The 11022-nt window shown below is 40.3% G+C and overlaps 3 pseudogenes; 2 read left to right on the top strand and 1 right to left on the bottom strand.

Annotated features, from left to right (window-relative positions):
- Nucleotides 1-2764: 2764 nt before the first annotated feature.
- On the bottom strand, nucleotides 2765-3687 carry LOC111153664 (annotated as a pseudogene).
- Nucleotides 3688-3703: 16 nt separating this feature from the next.
- LOC111153515 lies at nucleotides 3704-3937 on the top strand (annotated as a pseudogene).
- Nucleotides 3938-8386: 4449 nt separating this feature from the next.
- Nucleotides 8387-8863, top strand: LOC111153514 (annotated as a pseudogene).
- The last annotated feature ends 2159 nt before the right edge of the window (nucleotides 8864-11022 follow it).

The following is an 11022-nucleotide window of genomic DNA, read 5'->3' as shown; positions in this document are numbered from 1 at the left end:
GACGTGGGAAAGGTTGAGAATTTTCCTCTCCGAACCTTGGGATATGTAGCAAAGTTAGGTTTAAATGTTTCTTTAGATATTATTTATTAATTTATTTGACAGCGAGAGTGAGAGACCACAGCAGGGGGAGAAGTAGAAGGAGAGGGAGAAGAAGGCTCCCCGCCAAGCAGGCAGGGAGCCCCCTGCAGAACTCCATCCCAGGATCCTGGGATCATGACATGAGCAGAAGGCAGACAATTAACCATCTGAGCCACCCAGGTGCTCCAAGGTTTAATTTTTAAACATTGAGAGACTTCCTAGTTTTCTTTTTGTTATGACTATGGCTCAATTCCCCTGTTGTCTAAGAATATAATCTCTATGATATTTCAGACTTTTAAAATTTGTAGACTTGCTTCATGGCCCAACATATCATCTATTTGGGTAAATATTCTATGACCATTTGGAAAGAGCATATTCTACATTTATTTTGTAATGTTCCAAATATGTCAGTTAGGTCATATTTATTACCAATGTTTTTTCTGCTTTTTCTATCAGATATTGGGAGACGTATATTAAAATCTTCAAACACTGCCACTCTATTCAACATAGTATTGGAGAATCTACCCAGTTATAAGGCTAGAAAACACAAAAAGTATAGGATTGTGGGGGGAGGGGAATCAGACTATTCACAGATAATAGGATTGTGTACATAGAAAATCCAAAATAGTCTATAAATATACTATTAGAATTAAAAATGGAATTTAGAAATTTGAGATGAATCATAGCTTAAAATTATACATTTTCTGGAAGAAAATGTAGAAAATGTCAGTCTTGGGGTAGGACACAAAATGCATTAACCATTTGAAAGGATTCAGTAGGGCTTCATAAAATGTGACATTTCTGCTTATCTCATGACCGTTAAGAAATGAAAAGGTAAGCCACAGAATGGGATGTAAAGATTTGCCGTACACATGCTGACAAAGACATCAATAAAGAGTTCCTTTATTGATTTTTTAAATATTTAATATTTAATATTATTTTTTATTTTTTATTTTTTATATTTTTATTTTTATAATAATATTATATTATTAAATAATATTATTAATAATATTTAATATTATTTATATTATATGTAAATAAAGGAATATATAAATATTCCTTTATTTATATATCCTATATAAAAAGATGCATCAATCATAGAAAGGCAGTGTATGTCAAAACTAATACTTCACAAAAGATTTAATGGTGGCCAGTAAGAACAGGAAAGAGTGCTCAACAGTATTATTTTCCAGAAAATCCAAATTAAAAGCACAATGAGATACCATCACACCATACAAGAATGGCTAAAATTAGACTGACCATCGCAAGTGTCAAGGAGGATGTTGAGCAGAAGGAACAGTTATATTAGCCAGGGTTCCCAGAGACAGAGAACCTAAGAGACACCTGTGCAGAGTTAGAGGGTCATCTCCTGCCTGAGAGCTCCTTTCAGCTGTCTCACAGCCCGTCCTAGGGATTTCTGACTCCCAGCCATCCCCGATATCCCGCCAGCCAAGCCCCTGCAACAGATCTCTTAATATCTGTCTCCTAGTGGCTTCATTTCTCTGACTGACCCTACCTATTGACTTCTTGGAAAGTAGATTTCCCCCAGAGTCTGAACATGTCAGGCACTGTTCAAGATGCTGAGGACATGTTGTAAAAGGTCTGATGACAAGAGACAGGAAACGATGGCAGGAGAGAGAGACAACATGTCCCGTGGATATGAATGTGGGGAGGCATGTAAAAAGTGGGGTGGTTGGTGGTCAGGTAGGTTCCACAGAAAGGTCGTCTGAGCCAGGCTTGGAGAAGAGGGAGAAAGATCTGATGATAGCTAGGCAGAGAGCACTCAGTGAAGAGGGAAGCAAATGTCCCTTCAGACCCCTGGGGGGATGGTGTCTGCAGCATGGCCAGGGAGAACAAAGGGACTGATGACATCAGGCAGGAAAAAGGTTTCTGTGTTGGAGCACAGGCCCAAAGGGGATTATCACAACTCTACATTTTCTAGCAAGCCTTGGAAAATCATCAGCCTGCTGGAACAGAGAAGAGAAATTATCTGACCTACACCTTTAAAAAGTCCCTTGAGGAAGGAGGGAGACCAGGGTGAGTCCATGGCACTTAGAGAGACCTTGGTGGCCGGCATCAGCATGGTAGCTTCCGAGGTTGTAGAAAGCAGCCCTTGGATTTCTGATGTATTTGACGACAAAAGCAAGAGAGATTTTGTGTGGGCTCTGAAGAAGAGAAGTGTGGCATATGTCCTTGGTGTTGTTCTAGGAAACCGGAAGGATGGAGTGGGAGGGAATGGGAAGGAGGAAATGGGAAGCTTCTGAGAGGATCGTCCTTGAGTGGTGGCTTGCAGCGTCGACCATGTGAAATTTGAGATGCTCACTAGACACATAATCGTAGGCATCAATTAAACAATTAGACTTCAGGGAACCAGTAAATCCGGGTAATCATTCACTTGTCCAAAACCACAGAATGTCCAGCATGATAAGTGAACCACAGGGATACACTCTGGATGCGGGATTATGATGGGTCAATACGGGCTCATCAGCTGTAACAAAGGTACCATCTGGGAAAGCCGCATGAATCCATGAACTTCTATTTTGAGCACCCACTTGCACTTAAAAAATGAGGTAAGGAAATTCCCTTGAGAGTTGTCAAGGGAAATTGTGGGTGATGTGTGTAAGACACAAGCATCCTAATGGCTCTGGTATTCAAAGTCTTCCATCAAAAGGTCTTCCCCATCTAGTCATCTGGAGTCATGGCCCCTCCAAAGAATCTTCTTCCTAGATCCCATCACACCCTTTTCCTCAGTGTATATATGAGGGGGTCGCCCACGGGGGTGATGATGGTGTAGGAGAGAGAAATGAACTTGCCCTGATCCTGGGAGTAGTTGTTGCTGGGCTGAAGGTAAGCGTAGATGGTCGTACCACAGAACAGGGAGACCACTGTGAGCTGGGAACCACATGCCCAAAACACTTTCCTCTACCCTGCAGCTGACCTTCTTAAGACAATCTGATTGTAGGAGAGTGTCATTAATGCCACAGTATAAGGAGAATGATCACGGTGACAAAGAATTTCTCTGACTCATACACAGTGGTGTCAACACAGGCAATCTTGAGCAGCCAGGGTGCCTCACAAAAGAAGTGATTTAGTCTATTTCTTCCACAAACTATTACAAGGAAGATGAGCCCTGTCTGCAATGAGGAGTTGGCAAAACCAAGGACCACGATGCAGAAGCCAGCAGGGCACAGAGACAGGGTGCATGATCACTGTGTAGTGCAGGCACCTGTGGATGGCTTCATAGAGGTCAAATGCCTTGATCCCTATGATAATGCATTCTGTGCCTCCCAACCCTGGAGAGAGGAATAGCTGAACTGCACAGCCACCAAACACAATAGACTTGTCTGGTGTCCTGAGATTAGCCAGGCGCCGTGGGACAGTGCTGGTCGTGTAACATAGGTCCAGAAAGCTTAGATTGGAGAGGGAAAAGTACATGGGAGTCTAAAGACATGAGTCCAGTTGGGACAATGCAATGATGGTGGTGTTTCCCAGCAAAGTGAACATAAAGAAGATCAGAAGAACCACAAAGAGGACTAGCTCCCGCTGAGGTTGCTCAGAAAAACCTTTCAGGATAAACCTAGTGAAAGAATTGCCAGTTTTCTGTTCCATCCTCTGTTAGCTCATACTTCCTGTCAAGACCAAGCATTTAGCTCCTTTCTCCTTTTCACCACCATCCTGGTGTGTGTGTGGTTGACTGTTCCTTGCCACATCGTCTCACAGGACTTTCAGAATCAAGCGTTTCCTGGCCAAGAAACAAAAACAGAACAGTCCCATTCCCCAGTGGATTCGGATGAAAACTGATAATAAAATTAGGTACAACTCTAAGAGGAGGCACTGGAGAACCAGGCTATGGTTATAGCCTATAAGGCATTGCACGTCATGAGATGACACACATAATTGGCACACATATTTAAGCTGCATGAAGATCACATGTTCCTAGCTTATCAAGCTGTAAATATCCCTCCTACCTGGCCAATAGACATGTTTTGTCAGGGAAACGATTTTTCTATGTTACTGTGCCTCTACACCAGTAGACTGGTTCAGTAATAAATGTGAGACTTTTCAGCTGAACGGCTGCTGTGTTCTGATTTATGAAGTACTGAATTCCCCCTCATGTCAGAGCTCACATAGCACTGTCCCATAGAACTTTCCAAGTATTTAAAATGGGCTGGGGGCACCTGGGTGGCTCAGTCTGCCTTCAGCCCAGGTCATGATCTTGGGGTCCTGGGACCAGGCTTCTCACTTAGCAGGTGTCTGCTTGTACCTGTCCCTCTGCCCCTCCCCTGGCTCATGTTCTCTCTTCATCTCTCTCAAATAGATAAGTAAATAAAATCTTAAAAAGAAAAAGACCAAGCATTTAGCAATTTTTTCCTAAAGATTTATTGATTTATTTTAGAGATAGGGAGAGAGGGAGCACACAAGCAGGGGATGGGGCAGAAGCAGAAGGAGAGAATCTCAAGCAAGCTCCGACTCCCTGCTGAGCACAGAGCCCAAAGTGGGGGTTGATCTCATTACCCAGAGATCACAACCTGAGCCAAGATCAAAAGTTGAATGCTTCACTGACTGAGCCAAGCAGGAGTCCCAAACATTTAGCAATTTTTAAAAGAAATCTTGAAAAAAAAAAAAGTTGGCGGGGGTGGATTTATCATAAGACATGGTCATGGGACTTCTCAGTAAGTATTGAATAAATGATGTACTCATTGAAATTACATACTTATACTAATTCAGTTCCACATTATCATAAAAAGAAAATCATTATGATTTAATATACAAAGGTCAAATAATGGACTGTGTGTTGGCATCAGTCATAGTTATAAAAGGCCTCTCAGTCTGAGCTTAATAGGACTTAAAGTACTATAAAAACATACATACATTTTAAAAACATACATACATTTGCGTATGATGGAAAAAGAGAGCATTCAGAAAGAATCGGAAAGAGATGCAGACAGAGGGAGAGACGGTATTGTAAACACGTATCTCATGATTCTACACAACTGGATTTGCCCATACCTCACAAGCGATAGAGCAGAATACAACGTAATCTCGAAGAAAATACATTCAGAGATAGGAATTTATAATCTAGAATGTACTTATACAAAGAATTCAATTACAGGTAAAATATCACCATCATTCTTTACATAAACATTGTGTCAGAATTACCGCTTTAAGTAATGTATTTTTCAAAGCTACGCGTTTGGTTTTTGTGTTTTTGTATGGCAATAAAACAATTAAATACTTGATCAGAGAGAACCTGAAAACATCACTATTCGGTTACAGTGCTTAGCTTTTGCCCAAAATATGCTTAAAATTGCTGTACCAATTTATCTCAAACTCTGAAAATTCATTGGCCCTGCGTGCTTAGCTGGAATCAGAACTTTCAGATGCAGTGGCTAACACTTTCCTCTTCCTTCTGAAGATTTCTGTTTCACTTGTTACCAAGGAGAGAGCATAAAATTCCTGACAGAGTCTGGATTATTCACTATTAACATTGTAATCAGAATAAACACTCTAAAAATTTACCCAATTGAGGAACCTATGTACAAAGTACAATGTTGACATCACTCCCTATGATACGATGATTAAAATGGATAAGAACTTGGAGATAAAGACAGATATATTCTCAAAGCAATGACAGGTCAAATCACTATAATAGAAACCTTAAAGTACTATAAGGAAAGGCATACAGAAGAGGATATTTTGATATTGTATAAATATCAGACATCCATCAACATTAGGTTAATTATCATGTTTCTGAAAGCTATCTTGAAGAGTTAGGGACACTAGACTCAACATATTGTCAGCTCTAAGGTAAGTGTGATGACCATTTTCATCCAGCTCTTCGTACTGAAGCAGCATAGTTATATTAGTATATGTGCTGCTGAAGAGAGCACAGAAGCATAGTTATAAACCAACCAAAGAGACATCAGAGAATGAACATTTCTGTTCCTTCATATTCAAATGTTTAGGCACACAGCACATTTTTATGTATTCTAAGAGTTTCAAAATCTGAATTGGGTTTGTGTGTAGACCTATTGATGTATGAAAGAAGTTGGTACAAAATTTGCACAAAATAAATGTTCATAAAATGTGAATAGGAGATGTAGTATTTCACACTATTTTATACCTCTTTTGATTTGCTGTACGGATATGTTCACTTGTATCCACAACAAAAATCTATGCTCAAAAAATTTCTTTTCTTTTTAATTTTTATTTTTTTAAGGATTTTTATTTATTTATTTGACAAAGAGAGAGCACAAGTAGGCAGAGCAGCAGGCAGAGAGAGAGAGGGAAGCAGGCTCCCCGCCAAGCAGAGAGCCCGATGCGGGGCTGGATTCCTCATGACCTGAGATGAAGGCAGAGGCTTAACCCACTGAGCCACCCAGGCACCCCTATGCTCAGAAAATTTCTTAATGGGATTAAATATTAAAGTATCTGAGACCATCTAAATGTGCAAAACAGGGTATATCCCCTGACTCACACCTGCTCGTAGGAGCAAATAAAAAGAAACCACAGTTCAGTGTCACGCACACACACAGATACAAAGACACTTGCCTGAAATAACTTGCTGACAGATTTTTAAATGTGCCTCATAAAGGAAGCACTCACCAAAGTGAAGGAGGTCAAAAATAAAATGCTAAATTTTATTTGATACAGCATTGTCTGTTTATGTATTGTTTCTTCCTGCTTTCATGAGTAGCAAAGCTGAGTAGTCGTAACAGAGAATTTATGGCCTGCAAAGCCAAAAATATTTAACATTTCCCCCTTTATAGGAAGTTTGTCAACCCCTGCATCAGAGGGCTGATGTTTCTTGTGAAATCAATCAGGCTCAAAGTTTGGGGTGACATGACAGAAGGGTGTCCTGCTTATAAATACCGATCCAGTTAATGTCCTTTTCATTCTCTCTGGGATGGCTCACGTCTTTTCAATAGTTTTTTTGTTTTTTTTACTTCAATGTACTTAAAACTTTTTTCTTAATATAGTTAATGAATCTTTCTGTTTGAACCATTGTCAATAAATTATTATGTAAAATAGTGAGTATAATTCTTGCTGACTTTATATGAAAACATTAAATAGCAGTTTTTAAAATTCTGTACCTACGAGAATATTATAAAAAGTAATAGAGCCACCTGGGTGGGTCAGTTGGTTGCGCATCTGCCTTTGGCTTGGGTCATGATCCCAGGGTCCTGGGATAGAGCCCTGAGTTGGGCTCCCTGCTCAGTGGGGAGCCTGCTTCTGCCTCTCCCTCTGCCATGCCCCCTGCTTGTGCTTTCTTGCTCTCTTTCTCAAATAAATAAATAAAAATCTTTTAAAAATAAAATAAAATACAAAGCAATGGACTGTGAGTCAGGAAACCCGGATTATATAGTTCTACCTTTTTCTCAAATTAGTTATGTGACCTATAGACAAGTCATTTAACCTTCCTGAGCCTGGGTTTCCTAATCACTAAAATGTGAGTGTTTTATTAGCTCTTTCTTTTTCTTTTCTTTCTTTCTTTTTTTTTTTTTTTTGAAGATTTTATCTATTTATGAGAGAGAGGGCAGAGGGGAAGAGAGACATTTCGATGTTCACATTTGAAAGACAAATACCATCTGGAATTTAAGAAACAAAACAGAAGGTCGTAGAGAAAAGGAGGAAAAATAAAATAAGATGAAATCAGAGTGAGAGAGACAAACCACAAGAGACCTTAACTCTAGGAAAGAACCTAAGGGTTGCTGAAGGGGAGGTGAGTGGGGGGATGGGGTAACTGGGTGACAAGCTTTAAGGAGGACACTTGTGACGAGCACTGGGTGTTAAATGCAACTGATGAATCACTAAACTCTACCCCTGAAACTAATAACACAGTACATGTTAACTGAATTGAATGTAAGTAAAAAATTTCCAAAATGGATGTACAAATATCTCTTGTATACCCTGATTTTAATTATCATGGGCATATACCCAGAAGTGGAATTTCTGAATTGTGTGGTGATACTGTTTTTAGTTTTCTGTAAACCCCCCTACTATGGTCCACAGTGGCTGAACCAGTTTACATTTCCCCCAAAAGTACATCCAGTGTCCCCACATCCTCCCCAACACTTTTTATCTTCTGGGGATTTGTGCTTAACTTTTTTTGTTATTTTGTGGGTTTTGTGATAGTAGCCATTCTGATGGATGGGAGTTGATGGCAACTTGATGGTTGGCAGCGGTGCAAAAGGCAATTCCAAGAGAATTTGCCGAGTGTTCTTGTTCTCCACCTTTCTCTTCTTGTTGTTGAGGCTGCTCTGCTCTTGTTAGCCTCTGGCCCGCAGCCTCCTTGAGAGGGAGCACCATGCCTTCAATTAAGTTGCAGAGTTCTGATGGAGAGATATTGAAAGTTGACGTTGAAACTGCCAATCTGTGATTATCAAGACCATTTTGGAAGATATGGGAGTGGATGAGGGAGGAGATGATGACCCAGTTCCTCCACCAAATGTCAACACAGCAATATTTAGGAAGATCTCTCAGTGGTGCCCTCACCCCAGGGATGACTCTCCTCTTCCTGAAGATGCTGAGAACAAAGAAAGCAAACAGATGATACCCTTGTTTGGGACCGAGAACTCCTGAAAGTTAACCCAGAAACACTTTTTTTTAACTTGTTCCGGCTGCAAACTCCCCAGACATCAAAGGTTTGCATGATGTTCCGTGCAAGGCTGTTGCCAATATGATCAAGGGGAAAACTTCTGAGGAGATTCACGAGACCTTCAACATCAAGAATGACTTTACTGAAGAAGAGGAAGCTGAGGTAACAAAGAGAACCAGCGTGTGAAGAGAAGGGAAGTGTTGTGCCTGACACTGTAACACCATAAGGATTGTTCCAATTAACAGCTGCACTGTTCTGCTTATCATTGTTAATATTAGACAAGCAGTAGACAAATGCAGCAGCTACTCAGTTGTTTGAACAGAATATGTCCTCCCTGCATGTGTAGTTTGAGTAGATTCCAAATTTACGGCGGAGTTTCTTCCAGTGTGATCAAAAGTTTCTTTTTTTTTTCTCTGCTCTAGAATAAAATTGAACTGTGGATTCTCTATAGAAGGTGGCATTTGGGGCTTTCCCTCTCTTTGTCAAGTGATATCTGCCACGTTTTTTGTCTAGTTAGCTTTAGTTTAATGACCTTTTAACAGTTGGCATTGTGAATAAAACATGTTGCAAAATATATTCTGAAATAGAATTAACAACATACTATCTTTACTCATGAGTTGGAAACTGGAAGAAAGCTATCTGAGGTCAATGTTTTGAGCGGGGTTATCAGGCTGTCTTCCAGCTCCCTATGGTTCAGGAGTTCTGCCAGTAGAGATTATCTGTATGTAGCAGGGTTCCCTTAACTGGATCTAAGGACTTTTTTCATTTTTTTTTAAAGTTTTATTTATTTATTTGACAGACAGATCACAAGTAGGCAGAGAGGCAGGCAGAGAGAGAGGAGGAAGCAGGCTCCCTGCTGAGCAGAGAGCCTGATGCGGGGTTTGATCCCAGGACCCTGGGATCATGACCCGAGCTGAAAGCAGAGGCTTTTTAACCCACTGAGCCACCCAGGCGCCCCGACTTTTTGCATTTTTAATCCTCAGCTTTGAATATGTTGGCTAGAGACTCAGTTACTACTCAGTTTGTGGTTTTGGAGGAAATATAACTAGATAGTCTGTTAGCTTTTCAATTAAAAAAGATAAGAGCACTTGGGTGGCACAGTCAATTAAATGTCCAACTCTTGGTTTCCACTCAGGTCATGATCTCAGCATGGTGGGATCCAGCCTGCATTGGGCTCCAGGATCAGCATGGAGTCTGCTTGAGATTCTCTCTCTCCCCCTTCCGCTCACCCACCAAAGTAAAAATAAATAAATTTTTTTTAAAAAAGACAAATACCCCCTGCCCCCCTCAAAAAAAAAAAAAAAATTTGCCTTTGTAAAAATAGTGTTGCTACATTGGTCAGCCTGGAGCACAAATGAACCTTGACCTAAACCTCACTTCATACAAAAGTAATTAAGAATTTATCATACATGTCAATGTAAGAAGTAAAATTACAACATTTTTTAAAGAAAACACAGAGTTTGGGCAAGAAGTCCTCGAATATGATGTGGAGAGCCTGATCCATTCAATAGATAAATAGAACTTCATAAGATTAAAAACCTTTGCTCAGCAAAATACACTGTTAAGAGAATAAAAAGACAAGCCAGAGACCAGGGGAAATATTTGCAAATCTCTCATCTGACAGAAACTAGTATGCAGAGTATGTAAAAACCTATCGAAACTCAACATTGGATAACAAAGACTTCAAGTGAAAAACTATGTGAAAGACTTGAGCAGACACGTCTTCAGAGAGGATATACAGGTGGCAAACAAGCACATGAACAGATTATCGACATCATTAACCATAAGGGAAGCGCAAATACAAGCCATACTAAGATCGCACAACACTCGAAGGACCAAAGTAGAAAACACTGACAGTACCAAGCCCGGTCAAGAATTCAGAGCAAGTGGACTTTGCAAGCATTGTCAGCATGGTTGCAAAATGGCGCAGTCACTCTGGAAACTGCTTCACTACTTTTTAAATAAAGTTAAATGTACACATACGATATGCTCCAGAATCCCACTCCTAGGTATTTACCCTGGAGCAATGGAAACTTAATGTTTACCAAAAAAAACTTGCATAGGAATGTTTCATAGCAGCTTTATTTATAGTATTCAAAAATAGGAAACAACTGAAAGACCTTCGCGGGGGGAATGGATAAACGAGTTGGGGTGTATCTGTTACAGGTTTGCAGGGTTCTCGGCTCACCGAGTCCAGGAATGAACCTCACAGACACAAAAGGAAGAGGTGACGTGGAAGTTTTTAAGTGACGGTGAGACCAGAAAGGAAGACCAGGAAAGGAAAAGCTCTCTAAAGTGAGAGGGATCCCAAATGGTTGGCCACTGAGGGCTGTCACTGGTGGTCT

Source organism: Enhydra lutris, unplaced genomic scaffold (assembly GCF_002288905.1).
Source record: "Enhydra lutris kenyoni isolate GAN:26980312 unplaced genomic scaffold, ASM228890v2 scaffoldscaffold33, whole genome shotgun sequence".
In the NCBI taxonomy this organism is placed as follows: Eukaryota; Metazoa; Chordata; class Mammalia; order Carnivora; family Mustelidae; genus Enhydra; species Enhydra lutris.
This window is presented reverse-complemented; position numbering and strand designations above follow the sequence as displayed.